This window comes from Lutra lutra, chromosome 13 (assembly GCF_902655055.1).
Source record: "Lutra lutra chromosome 13, mLutLut1.2, whole genome shotgun sequence".
NCBI classification, from domain to species: Eukaryota; Metazoa; Chordata; class Mammalia; order Carnivora; family Mustelidae; genus Lutra; species Lutra lutra.
Genome location: NC_062290.1, coordinates 6,720,113 through 6,735,292, shown reverse-complemented (window position 1 = coordinate 6,735,292; position 15,180 = coordinate 6,720,113). Strand labels below are relative to the sequence as shown.

Here is a 15,180-nt window from a genome sequence, read left to right as displayed (position 1 = left end):
TGTTAGTCCTTGAGGGCAGAGAACTCTGAAGGATTCTTCTAATACACTGCTGCTGCCCATCAGAGTAGGCACTTTAATTAAACTACAATTACATTAAAACCAACTGTAGTTCAGATTTGTATGACAAATTTCAATACCTTTTATTTTTATTGCCATAGAAAATCAATGGAGAAAATGAAAAGTTTACCTTCTGGTTATAAAGTAAGCCCTGGAAAAAAATTTAACTCAGGTTATTTATACTGAAAACACCAATTAATTATATATAAATTACATAATTTATATATAATTAATCACACATTTCAAATCAAAGTATAAGTTATTACAGCCAACTCTTGATTATCCTTGGCAATGTGGGAGGGCATGGGGTAAGCACACTTGTAGATAAATAGTATCCAATTTACATCTAATCTAAATTCAACAATAGGGACCCCTTACATTCTTATGTGAAGATCCAGGACTGCTCAAGGAACTTGTTCGGAAGAAAACTTAATAAAAAACTTATTTCATCCATAAAATGAAATACCATGCAGCAATTACACAGAAGAAAAAAATGTAATAATATAAAGATGATCCTATTTTTCTTAGCAACTACATTAGAATACCCTGAGCCCAAAGAGAGAACTGTTGTGCAGTGAGCAAGATCTATAATGCATTTGCCTGAGAGAGTGAAGGAAGCGAAGGGCAGAGGAGGGAGGGAGATGGAGCAGAGCAGGAGGGGAAGGGAGAGAGAAAAGAAAGGACAGAGCACCCCACAGAGCACAGAGGGCAAAATATCCATGGATGCGGGAGCCCCTAGTTGGAGGTAAGGCCTGGAGAGACTTGGGACCACAGAGCTCTCTCCTATGGATACTAACTCTTCCCTGCAGAATTTTCGATAGGGTTTATAGCACTCTGAGTGCTTTTATGCAAATAGATTATTTGGAGGTGAGGCAGGGAATGTGGAAAGGGACTGAGGTTGAGCACTGTACTGCATGGTAGAAAAACAAAATTATATTCAAAAACATTAAACATATGGGTTACAGTTATAGTAACCAACACAAAAAGATTTCCAACATGTATTTTTACAAAAACAACTTTATAGAAGTACAATTCACATACTATAAAATTCACCCATTTTAAGTATACAACTCAATAAATTTTAGTAAATTTACCAAGTTGTGTAACAATCACCATTATCTAGTATTAGAACATTGCCATTACCCCAGTAGTACCCATGGTGCCATATAGCTAATCCCTGTTCCCAACATCAACCCTGGGCAAATACTAATCAACTTTCTGCTCCACTGATTTGACTTTTTGCACATTTCACACAATTGGAATCACACTGTGTGAGCTTCTGTGTGATTCTTACACTTATTATAATTAATTTTTGAGGTTTAACTACGATAAAGCATGTTTCAGAATCCATTCCTTTTTACTATTGAATAGTATTCCATTACTATACCACATATACCATATACCACACTTCCTGTTTATTCTCCAGCTGATGAACATCTGGGCTGTTTCTACTTTCCAGCTATTATGAATAATGCCACCATGAACACTCGTATGCAATTCTTTATGCTAACATACCAACATGGATGTTAAGATGAGGGGAAAAGGCTATAGACTGGCATCAATTCCAAGAGCTTCATCTTGGAAATTAGGATGCATCATACTATCAATCATTTATGTATCAGTCAAAGTCCCAAAGGGAAACAGATGACATATTCAAATTGGGATAATTTGAAGAAGTTTTAATAAGGGAATTAAATATAAAGGTAACAATGGAACCAAATAAGGAAAGAGTCAAGAGATAAGAGTCTGCCACCTTGAATGCACACTGGTGTGGCCCCTGTAGAAAAGAGCATGGATATTCCTCAAGAAAATTAAAAATAGAATTACCAAATGATCCAGTAATTCCACTCCTGGGTATTTACCCCCCAAAATATGAAAACTGCAATTCAAAAAGATATTTGTACCCTTATTTTTACTGCATTATTTACAATAATTTTTATTTTTATATTATATTATTATATTATTTTTATTGCATTATTTACAATAACCAAAATACGGAAGCACTCCAAATGTCCATCAATAGACAAATGGACAAAGAAGATGTGTTGTGTATGTGTGTGTGCATATGTGTCCACATATGTCCACATATGCACACACACATACACACATACATATAATACAGTGTTATACAGCCACAAAAAAGAATGAAATCTTGCCACTTGCAACAGCATGGATGGATCCAGAGAGTATAATGCAGAGACAAACACAAAAAAGACTCTTAACTATGGAGAAGAAACTGGTCATTACCAGAAGGGAGGTGGGTGGGGGGGAAGGAGTGAAGTAGGTGAATAGGATTAAGAGTACGATGGTGGTGAGTACTAAGTAATGTGTAGGATTGTTGAATCACTATATTGTAAAATGATGTAACTAATATAACACTGTGTGCTAATAACATTGGAACTTTAAAAAAAAATTAAAAAGAGCTTGCCATCTTGAGAAGAAAGCGCCCTTCCATCAAGAAGAACATTCAGAACAAGGTACTGTGGGACAGAGCTATGTGAATAAATCCTCCTTCCTCACTCCCCTCCTTCCCTCTGATCTCCTACAGGGCTTCTCCACTGGCCATGTCCAACTGGAAGACAGAGACCGAGAGGCCATTGACATGGTCCATACAGACCAGCCTTCCTGGGCAGAGAGCTGGTAGAGAAGGGCGGAGAATGCACAGGGCAGAATAATCAGTGTACATACGTGGTGCAGTGTGTCAAAGTTAAATTGGCAAAGTTTTCTTCTTTCTTTAGTGATACATAAGATAATGGTGTATCTTCATTTGTGAATATTTGATTTGATGAAGATATGATCCCAATTTGGTAGGAATCATTATTAATAATAAATGTTCATATACACATGAAAAAAATTTGGATGTATATATCATGTTAATGGGGGAGTTTAAAAGGAAACCTTCTTATCAATGTTAAAATTTTCTATAATGTTAGGATTTTTTACAGTGAGTATATCCGGTTACCAAGACTTGGATCTTCCTGGCTTCTGAACACCGAGCCTTGTTTTTATTCTTCAAACTTCCTTTCCTTCCTACTAACTCCCCTTTGCCCACGGTGTTTTCTCTAACTGATACAGAATATGGACTTCTTAGATTTAGAATGTGTTTTAATAAACACATGTCATACAGAGGAAAGACTTAATAAACAATTCAATTAATAAATGAAAGTGACTTGAAGCTAGTTGTGTAATCACTGATCACACTGGTGATCTCATAGCCAAGTTACAAGGAAATTAAATACCACAAGAGAAAATCCTGATGATTCAGAGAGAAAAATGAGGAGGAAAAGGGAGGAAATAAGGAGAATAATAATTCTAAAGCAAAAGAAAAGGTTAAGATGAGATAAAATGCAATTTTTCTAAAGGAGGTAGAAGTAAATGGTTAAGATTTTTTTTGCCTCTAAAATATGTATTATTTACATCCAAGTCAAAAATGGACACAATCTTCTTCTTTTTTTTTTTAGAGATTTTATTTATTTGAGAGAAAGAAACAGAGATAGCAACAGAGAGCATGAGTGAAAACAAACCAGCCCTGAGGAGATGCAGAAGCAGACTCCCACTGAGCAGTGAGCCCAACGCAGGGCTCAATCCCAGGACCTAGGATGATCCAAGCCAGAGGCAGATGCTTAACCAACTGAGCCACCCAGGCGTCCTGACATAATCTTTTCTGATGAGCCAAAAAGAAGTTCTAATAATAAACATTTACAATGACAAAGGAAACTAAGTTTTGAAGTGATAATGAAAAGAATCCAGAAATGATGCTCTTGAAATCAGTTTCCCATAGAATGTCCAGAATCTGTCTGCCTTCTCTATCCACACTAAACCTTCACCATCATTCAGTACTATTTTTTTAAGGTTTATTTACTTATTTTAGAGAGACCGTGGGGGGAGGGGCATAGGGAGAGAATCTTCAAACAGACTCCCCACAGAAGAGAGCCCAGAGTCCAGACACTCGGGCTTGATCTCACAACCCTGAAATCATGACCCGAGCTGAAATCACAAGATCAACCAACTGAGCCACCCAGCTCCCCAGCATTCAGTATTGTTTTATTTAGAATATTATAAAATGTCAAGAAACACCTTTCAAAGTTTATTGAGATGAGCCATGGGTTGATAATATTTTAATAACATGTGAAAGGTGATACCTCAGTTTTAATTTTCTAATTTATAAAAATTCTAATTAAAAAAAAAAAATTTCAATTCCACAGTATTTCAGGGACAGGATGCATCAAATAAATCTTTTGTGAACAAGTGTGAAGAATTAGCATAATTTATAACATCACTTATATGGGAAAATGCATTCCAAGTTCTGAATAACCAATGCACAAACAAACTTTTGGAACCTGACCCATTCCGATGTTAAAAACTGCCTGTACTGGTTTCAACCTGTGAACTTACCAACACTTTGGTCAGGGTTGTTAGCAAAATAGCTCAGTTGGCTCATTTAACTATTCCATTCCACTTACTCATTTGTCCATTCATTCACGCGTGCATGCGTTCAGCAAATATTTATTGGTTGCCTACTTTAGCAGGGCACTGGGCTAGAAGTGAGATGATAGGGACACAGAGTAGAATAACACGGGGTCCTGCCAGCAGGAAACAAACTTCTTAGCAGAGTGAGCAAACCAGCAACTCAACTCGAATGCACTGTGAAAAAAGAAAAAGAAATAAAAAGGGGAAGACGTTCTGAGAGAGGTCAGTGTCCCGGAAAGAAGCAGCTCGGTGTGGGCAGAGAACAGAGGAGACCTGTATTCTGAAGAGTGCAGAGCAAAACCTGCGCTGGTGGGGAATGAGGCTGGACCTGTGATCACGAAGGAATTAAAAGACCATTTCAAGGAAGAAAACCCGTATTTTTTGGCCCCTGTCGGCCAACCTTTGATGATGGGTTTCAGCATACAAATGAGATGTTTAGGCTTATATTTTGGTTAGCTCATTCTGGTAACCCTGCAGAACTTGGGTCAGCAAACTACAGCCTGTAGAATTTTGTGGCCTTCAAGCTAAGAATAGCTCTTAGGTTTTTTAATGGCTTTTTTAAAAAAGATTTATTTATTTATTTGACAGAGAGAGAGATCACAAGTAGGCAGAGAGGCAGGCAGAGAGAGGGGGAGGCAGGCTCCCCGCTGAGCACAGAGCCCAATGCCGGGCTCGATCCCAGGACCTTGAGACCATGACCTGAGCCGAAGGCAGAGGCCTAACCCGCTGAGCCACCCAGGCACCCTTTTTAATGGCTTTTTAAAAATCAAACAAGAGTAGTATTCTGTAGCACATGAAAATTCTATGAAGTTCAAATTTTGTTGTCCATAAGGTTTTAAGGGAACACAGTCACATCCATCCGTCTACACAGCATCACTAACCGTTATTGCAAAGGCAGAGGAAGGATGGAGACTGTGTTTCCTACCTGCCCCTGTACAGCTTGCTGACCTCTGATACAGAAGATGGATGAAAGAAGAAAGACCTATGCCAGGGCTTCTGGGACTGAACAGACCAGCTGAAAAATGACCCAGGGCTGAACTAGGGTAAGTGGTAAGCGGGACAGAGTGAGTAGGGCAGTTTCAGGACACAGGGTGTCAAATCAGCAAGGTGCATGGATGAAATCAAAGGTCGTGTCAGGAATAATTTCAGGTTTCAGTTTTGAAGAACTGGGGGGTGGCGGGTATCTCCATCTGAGTGAGTGAGAAGACGCAGGACAGATGGATGGATGAGGTGTCCTTGAAGATATTTCTGTGGAGATGTCCTGGAAGTAACCGGACGCAGCTGGAGGCCGCAATAAACACTCACCCATTTCTCCTCTGTACACTGAAGTCCACACATCACTTTCCACATGCCAAATATTGACTTTGTTTCCTCGGCAGATGAGTGAATACTCTGAGGAATCATGTGGTGACAGTGCTTATCAGCCAGGTGTTCGGTCCTGGCTGTAACAGCAGCATATTCTCACAATGCGTACGTGATTTTTTGATGACTGGGGTATATTACACTTTGGGTTGACTATTTTATTAACCAAAAGAAAAAAGGCAAAAAGAAAAAGAAAATTAAGGTGTTGACACTAATGATAAGAAATACAAGTATCATTAAAGTCAGAAGTTAGTAAGCATGTCCAGATAGTCACTGGATTTAAGTTGAATACACAATCCATTAGGAAGGAAAAGCAGCAAATTAAGGAAAACAGGTATACATTTGAGGAAATACCTTCTGGTTGAAGATAATATCTAAAAAGAGAGGTGTCATTAGGGCTTCTGTAACCATTTTCTCAAAGACATATCCCAATGCTTCTAGAGTATATTTGACTTTTCTATGTGTAACCATCCAACACATTTTCAGAAACTCGTTTTTCTAAGAGTAGGAGACTCCCTGCATTCATCTGGGAGCAGAAGCTGAGAAGATACAGATGATAAAAGTAACCAAAGAGAATAAAAGGAACAGGAAGAAAGGGTTGCATTCCAAGGAAATCAGTACTTACTGGTTAGGCCAGGTTAAGGAGAGCCCCCAACAGAAACTGAAGTAAGACACCATGGGAGATGTACGGAGAACCAGGGAAATGAGAGATACCACAACAGAAGGGAGTCAAGTTTTGAGAAGGAATAAGTTATGACTACTGCAAAGACACCAGCCACCACTGTCTCTGCCTAAGACACTCTACTCTTCCTTCCTCTACTCTACCCCACCTCTGCCTTGGAAACCTCTTTTCCCACTCCTCATCATGTCATCTGAATGTACTGATCCCACCCATTGCTCCAAAGATGGGCCATGACCGGCTTCAGTCAATTGTCATCTTGGCCAGAGTGACTGATTGGTTCGGGGATGAGCAGGAACACAGCAGAGACAATGGGAAGCAGAGAGGTATTTGCTGGGGCTTCTGAGAAAAACACATTCGCTCCGTCTTCCCTGGAAGGTTTAATGGTTTAACGTGAGGATATGAAGTCTGGAACGGCTTGCAGACACTGCCGTGAGAGGGGAAAGTCTAGAGCTGGGGGTGGAAAGGTTTAATGCTTTCTGGTCGTTACACCTAAGGCAATCTATAACAGAACCATCTGGAAAGGGCATCTTAAATGTGTTCAAGAAAATCTGCAACTTAGTTTTATTTCCTATACTGTTACTGAAGACATTTTTTGAAATGATCAAGGTCTTCATTCTGGAAAGAAGAAAGCTTAAGGAGGCTATAAATGAGGGTCTCCCCAAAATTTACAAGACTGGCCAAAAACAAGATCTCTTTCACCAAATTTTACTATACAAAGACCAGTTGGCATCTGCTAATGTTAAAAGAGATTTACTTTCTATTAATAAAAATGACTGTTTCCAATAGAAAGTTATGATCACATAGTGGACGTTTAAAGAAACCACCATATTTCCAGACCTTTGAAGTCTATGAAATAAGAAAGTACTTGATCATCTCTCTCATAGCATGTCGCTGGGCTACCAGAACCATGGGCCTCACACCTCAAATTCTCAGGTCTAATGAGGAGTTCATACCATCCATAAACGAAATGATATATCTGTGAAAAATGTAGAACTGTGGTAACTGCCTGAATAAAGATCTTTGATAGATATGAACTCTGGGTCAATTTACACCAAAGCTGAACAGTTTAACTGTCTATTGAAATGTGACCTGTCAAATCTGAGTACAATTGAGAGATTAACCCAGTTTTCACATTTCAGTGTAGATACTTGGCATGTTGTGCTGGGACGAGAGTGGGAGGGGCTAAATCCTTGTTACTGACAAACAACAACTATTTGACACCCACATTTGGACAGTCACGTCCATGGAAACAAAATGCATTTTTTGTGGATCCAGAGGAGCTAGAAGCTGACGAAGACAACTTGCCCTTTGAAAATTAAAGATCTGTAGACCGGAGGGCATCTAAATGTCATCGCATTCCTTCCCTACCTCCTGGTCACACTTCCTAATTCATAATGATAGAACCCAGTTCAATACTGTGATCTAACCCCAAATCTACTCCTCATGCAGAGCCCCGCATGCTCCAGCCATCCCTCCGTCTCCTCTCCTCCTCCTCACCATGGGGAGGGGGAGAGGCCTCTGCCAGCCTTGCCTAAACTCTCAGAATGCAAAGGATATATTTGCAAGAATTAAAATGTACATTTTTTCCCCAATATGCCCTTACCTCAAAACAGTGCTTTCAAGTGATTTAGAAGACAGGTGACAAATCTGGGAGGATCCATGATTTTTTTTTCCTGTTTAAAGTTAATAGTAATAGCTAACATATTACAATGTGCCTTACACAGAGCAAAGTCCTTATGAATATCGTTCCATTCAATCATTGCAGCAAATGCCATGATAGAAGTATTCTTTTTCTCATCATGCCTGCATTGTAGATGAGGAAATGGCAGCACGGAAGGGATACACAGGTTGCCCAAGACTACAGGGTCCCAAGGGGCAGAGGCGGCCTTCTGCGGCCCATGGCTGTGCCCTTCACCGCCGCGCTCCACTGTCTCTGAGCAGGGTAGGAGACGAGGAAGCACAGAATGATCATTTAAGATCACTTTTAGGTCAGTGATTCTAGGACTCTAACTTTGATTTATCTGGCTAGGGTGAAGTACTTTCACCTCTACTGCCACGGAAATACAATATGTACCTTGAGCAAAGCCGGCAGCAATGACAGGGCACTCAAAACAGCGTTTAGAGTGTGGGACTCAACAGCCATCCCGCTCGCCAATAGCAAAGTGACTTCTATTCCACCAACGTCACATTACCCTCTTTGCCTGCCAAGTGCAGGCCCAACCAGGCCTACAGTCTTCATTTCAGCCCAGTCCCCGGGGAGAAAAGCTTTCATTTGTGAAAGCAGATTCTTGGCCCACAAAAGGAATCTAAGAATCTAGCTGATTTCTAAAATATGGCTTCTTTATATGACTAGCAGCGCGCGTTCCCCCAAGTGAATGACAAAAGGAGATGTGGCTCATGATGGGGCTGGAGATGGGGGGGATGGCGAGCATTTCTATTTTAAATCTCGAGACTGCAATGACCGTGGACAACTTCTGGTCTTCGGGACGCCCGGCTCCCTGCTCCTCAACCTGACGTCAATGGAAAGAAGAGTGCGTGAGAGCCATGTCTCTGAGCAGCTTCCAAGAGTGGTCTTAAGATTATAAAGTCTACTAAGTTGCTCAACATGGTATAGCCTGAGTGTCTGAGAACGAGTACACTCTTCTGCTTGCACTGGAGTGGACGGGATGGGAAGAGGCCGTTTCTACTCATGGCCCTTTTGTGAGTGGCAATTATGCAATCCAACCATGTCCCCATGCTCCTTGTAAAGTGTGAATCAAATTTTCTGTCAGGGAATAGTATTTTCCACACTCATGTAGAGAATCATTTGAAAAACCCTGGTTGCTTGCCAGTTTTTTAAAAATTCTGATTCTCTGTGACAAGAGAATGTGTCATTTTTTTTGCCCAAAGCCCTCTGTCAATCTCCACATGCTGAGAGACAGACCTGCGGGTGGCTGCTTCTTGGTGACACCAATGTCCACGTGAATCCAGGGCTAGAAAGCCTCCAGCTTCTATGATATTCCTTCCCATAACTTAGACTGTCAGAATAGGGAGAGGTCTGGTTCCCTAGCTTCTCTGACGGTACCCCCCCTTCAGGTACAATATTACTGGGCATGCCCTTCATAAATGTACCTTCATTTTTATTTAAGGTATGTACCCATGTTACTGGTCCCTGCTAGTTACATTATAAAACGTACACAAAAGTGCCACTTCTAAAAGAGGACTTGAAAAATAGGTAAAATTATAGAAGTTCTAAGAGTTTTTTCTGAACTAAAATGGATGCCCATGCTCCACGCTGGAGACCCTGATCTAACTCAATCTCCTCATTTTATAGATGATGACACTCAACTCAAAGAGGTAAAATTAATTCCAACAGGAGTCACTGAGTTCACTGAGAACCCACATACCCTGACCCTAGATTGGTGTCCTTCTTGAAGGTTGTCACCATTAGTTTGTGTGACCTCCTTCGGGGCATCTGTAAGCACATGATGTGTCTGGGTTTTTCATAATGGCTGGGAATATTCCTGGCATTAGGTGTGGGCCGAGGATACCAAATATCCCACAATCTATTGAAGAGATACCCATACAAGGACTCCCCTACTCTAAGTATCAATAGAGTCCCTTTGGGGAGCAACCCGCTCAAGACGGGCATCCTGTTTTTGTTTTTTTTTTTTAAGATTTTGTTTATTTATTTGACACAGAGAGAGAGAGATCACAAGTAGGCAGAGAGAGAGGGGGGGAAGCAGGCTCCCTGCTGAGCAGAGAGCCCGATGCGAGGCTTGATCCCAGGACCCTGAGATCATGACCTGAGCTGAAGGCAGAGGCTTAACCCACTGAGCCACCCAGGTGCCCCCGGGGCATCCTTTTCACAGCAGACACATCATCAGTAACAAGTCTGTGTTATGCTCACTGCACCAGCCGTGCTCTCGGATTCTTAAGTCCAAGTCTTGGATCCCTGATTCCATTTCACTTTTCTCCACAATATATTAATCACAACATTTGTCAAAGAGAGACTCATGGCTAGAGCCTTTGTACAATTCCTATCACTTTATGTTCTGCTTTTCTGGAGATTCTTAACCTTGGTATGGCTGACATTTGGTGCAAAATAATTCTTTGCTGGGGGGGGCAGACCTATGTGGCACAGATGTTTGAGAGCGTCCCTGATCTCTATCCACCAGAATCCCCTAGCATCCCTCCATGACAATCACAAGGTGTCTGCCACTGCCAAAACCACCCACGACTGAGAACCACTGCTCTAAGGCTAAGGCTGCCAATAAGAAATCACATAACAGAAAAGCATAATAGACATGAGACATCCCATCACCACACCTTTAATTTTTCTATCACTGTCAGTCTATAGCATGGCGTGAAGACAGAAGACATAGTTCACACAACATAGGGAAGATGATCTGTTCGTCTTGGTATCTCCAATCCAGTAACAATGCCTGGCACATAGCAGGCACACCTTAAGTATTTACTGACTGAAAAGAGCCTTCCTTAGAGCAATACATACCTTAGTTAACTCAAGCCTTAATAAATGAGCCTAATTCCAGTAACACAAGCCCCAAAGACCTTCTTGAGAAAACATCAGAAAGTACCCATTATGACAGCTTTGTAATATATAAAGGATTTGTGGTGTGGTTAATCATTCCATCTTTGAACAACCCAACCAGAAAGTAACCATCAGATTATCATGCCTCTTGTTATCAGTGAGGTTCGGCATCCAATTGCCTTCCCTATTTTGCAGTGGCCTTAGTTTATCTTAACGTCCTTCTGTATTATCTGGGAAACCATTTGAATTGCCAATCTGAAAACAGGGCTGTGCAACATGCTTTGAATTAGAATAGAATTTCAAATTTGGCCTGCTTAAATTCATATCCAGCAAGCTATTTATGACTGCTAAGCAGTGATTTTTTTTTTTTTTTAAAGCAAACTTCAGTGAGCTGCCCTGGGGATTTTTTTTTTTCTTATGTTGGGATTCTATAATCCAGAAAACCTAAGTCTTTAGTTTAAAAATAAGCAAGCCTCCCTGGAAAATAAAAGAACCTCCAAACACAGAAAGAAATGCACCCCTTATCCTGCTAGTCCCAGGAGGGAGAATACCTGCAGGCCCCGAGCACTCTCATCCTGATGTAGCCTCACTTCCCAGCCCAGTTGCCCTTGGCTCTGACCAAGGGAGCCTCCTCAATGTGTCACCAACAAGCTACAGGCCATCTCGCCTTTGGACATTCTCTCACATTGAACGGTACCCCAGTTCTCTCTTCCAAGGTGAATCCTAGCAGGTACATTCCTTCACTCGGGAAGCCTTCTCTGATACCTCCAGCTCTCCTAGAAAGACCATCCTCTCTTCAAAGTTGCTACCACACCCTTCCCCACTTAGCCAAACCTTGTCTTCTAGGTTTGGCTATGGCTTCCTATAGGCCAAACTGGTCCCCCCAGTCAAGACTCAATTCCCTGAGCATCCATGCCATCCATGCCCCACCAGCATCTAGCTCAATTCTGGTCCTGTGGCCAGTGCTCAAGGAAAACTTGTTCACCGTGCTATTTTAAATTGTCCTAAATATATGAATCTGTGCCTGTTCTTTCTGGACATTTCTTTTGTACTCCTTGTGATTTATATAAATGCAAGGTCCACTTTGGCCCTACTCTTAACAAAACCCACAAAACAGATTCTCATTGGGATGAGATGTGATGGGCATCTCATGGGCAGTGGGTTTACCAGCAGGCTCCTAAGACAGAGTATCCCTAAGGAGGTTTCGTTCACACTCAATGCAAAAGAGACCCACCACCCCCTGCCACCATCCCCACTCATCCCTTGATCTCTATGGAGAGAGACACTATGTTACTAACTGTCTGCTCACAATACCAGGTGGTGGGAAAAAGGAGTATGCAGCCTTGGTTAAAGTTAGCTCTTAGGAACAAAGGTCACTCACGGTAGGAATATAAAATGGTGTAGCAACTTTGGAAAACAGTTCGACAATTTCTTAAAACATTAAACATCACACTCATTAGGGTGGTTCTATTTTTTTTTAAAAGAATTTTAACAGAAAATAGTAAGTGTTGGCAAGGCTATGGAAAAACTGGACCCTGGTGTACCCACTCTGGAAAACAGTGTGGAGGTTCCTCAAAAAACTAAACACAGAACTACCCTATGATCCAGCAACTCCATTTCTAGGTATATACACAGAACAGCTCAAGGCAAGATCTCAAAGAGTTAACGTGCACACCCACATTCATAACACCATTATTCACAATAGACAAAATGTGGAGGTAACCCCTATCCATTTGCAGATGAACAGATACAAAAAATGGGTCATATATATATCATGTATATATGTGTGTCATATATATGACATATATGTTGTATATTTACGACAACACTGTAGGAGTCTCCTTATATGGGTACCGAGATTAGTCAAACTCACTGAGCCAGAAAACAGAATGATGGTTTCCCAAGGCTGGGAGGAAAGAAGAATGGGAGTTACTTAACAGGTATAGAGTTTTCGTTTTGTAAGGTGAAGAAGAGTTCTGGATATTGGCTGCATAACAAATATGAAGGTATCTAATACTACTGAACTTTCCACTTAAAAATAATTAAGATGAAGGGTACCCGGGTGGTTTAGTCAGTTGAGCACCTGACTCTTAACCTCAGTTTAGATCTTGATATCAGGGTTCTGAATTCAAGCCCCACACTGGGCTCCACAGCAGGTGTGGAGCCTAGTTAAAAATAAAAAATAAATAGAAATAATAATAAAGATGATAAATTTAATGTCCTGTGAATTTTAACACAATTAACATTTAAAAAAAAAATTTGATTCAACAATCCCACTCCAACATAACTTCCCATGAGAAATGAAAGCATACAGCCACAGAAAGATCTGAGCACAAATGTCCACAGCAGTAATATTCATAAGAGCCCAAAAAGCAGAAACAACTCAAATGTCTACAACCTGATAAGAGATAAATAAAATGTGGTACATCCACACAACGCAATACCATCAAATATAACAAGAATTCAATACTGGTACTGGCTACAACATGGATGACATTTGCTAAGTGTAGGGCACCTGGGTGGCTCAGTCGGTTAAGCATCTGACTCTTGAGTTAGGCTCAGGTCATAATCTCAGGGTCAGGGGTTTGAGCCCCACATGGGGCTCTGCCCTCAGCAGGGAGTCTGCCTGGGGTTCTTTCCCTCTCCTTCTGTCCCTCCCCACCCCATGCTCTCTCTCTAAAATAAATAAATAAATCTTTTTTAAAAAATTGCTCTGTGGACTCTTAATCTCACAAAACAAACTGAGGGTTGCTGGGGGAGGGGGGTCGGGAGAGGGTGGTTGGGTTATGGACATTGGGGAGGGTACGTGCTATGGTGAGTGCTGTGAAGTGTGTAAACCTGGCAATTCACAGACCTGTACCCCTGGGGCTAAAAATACATTGTGTTTATAAAAAATTAAAAAATAATTTAAAAAAAATTTTTTTTAAATTGCTCTATGAAAGAAGCCAGACAAAAAAGACCACATTTATGTGGTCTTATTCATTTGTATGAAACAGCCAGAAGAGGCAAATCCAGAGACAGAAGTAGACTCATGACTGCATGGAACTGGGAGTTGGACTAGGAAGCAGCTATAAAGGCACATGAGGACTCTCACTGAGGAGACAGACATGTCCCAAACTGGATTATGGTTGCACAAGTTTTTAAACTTACCAGAAGTCACTGCAAGTGAGCGAGCTATATATGAAATTACACCTCAATAAAAAAATCAAGTATAAAAATAAACAACAAGGGTCACTGATGTGCTTTCTTCATGGACTGACATCCATCTCTTTTCCCCGCCATGTTTGAGTTTTAGGAGTTTCCTCTAATGGGCCACAGCTTTGCTTCAAAACCATACGTGGGGCTGACTACACCTTGGAAACAGATGGATCATCGGATCCATCCGTTCATTCAGAAAGCAAATATTTACCGAGGCACGATGCTGGGTACTTGGGGCAAAACCAGAAACGAGGCAGATGTGATGCCTTGCAGTCCCAGGGCTAAGAGTTACAGACATATGAGCAGGCAAAACAGAACAGTGTGACATGGTCTACGACACAGGGATGTGCAGGTAGGACCGGACACGCCGGTGGGGAACCTTAGCTTGAGGTCAGTATCAGGGAGTCCTGAAGAAACTCACTCTCAGCTGAGGTCTGAAAAGCAAGTATGGAAACAAAGGGGAGGCAGGTGAAGGGAACAGTTTTCTGTGCAGAAGGAACAGCAGGTGCAAAGGCCCAAAGGCAGGAAAGATGGAACACTTGGAGAGGGGGCACTCTCCATCATCATGTGACAGGTGAAGAGAAGGAAGAGAAATTCTAGAAAAGCAAATGGGCAGACCATAAAGAGCCTCACAAGCATATTCAAAATGCGGCCTTTATCCTTAGTGGTATAGGGGCATGATAAAGGGCCTTTAGCAAGTGAATAAGAGGATCAAATTCAGAGGCTGGTGGACACAACATGCAGAGGAGTCAAAACCAGAAGCAGGAAGGTTCAAGAGGAAGGGGTTACAGACTGATGGTAGGCTGGGCCCAAGGAGAGATAGAAGCTGCCATGACAAATGTTATCTGCCTGCCAGGAAGTGACTTATCCTCACGCACCT

General features: G+C 41.4%; 1 protein-coding gene across 1 annotated transcript in view; it reads right to left on the bottom strand.

Moving 5' to 3' along the window:
- GLIS3 (GLIS family zinc finger 3) overlaps window positions 1-15,180 on the bottom strand; it is a 544,101-nt gene that overhangs the window by 352,402 nt on the left and 176,519 nt on the right. The gene's annotated exons all lie outside the window — the stretch shown is intronic.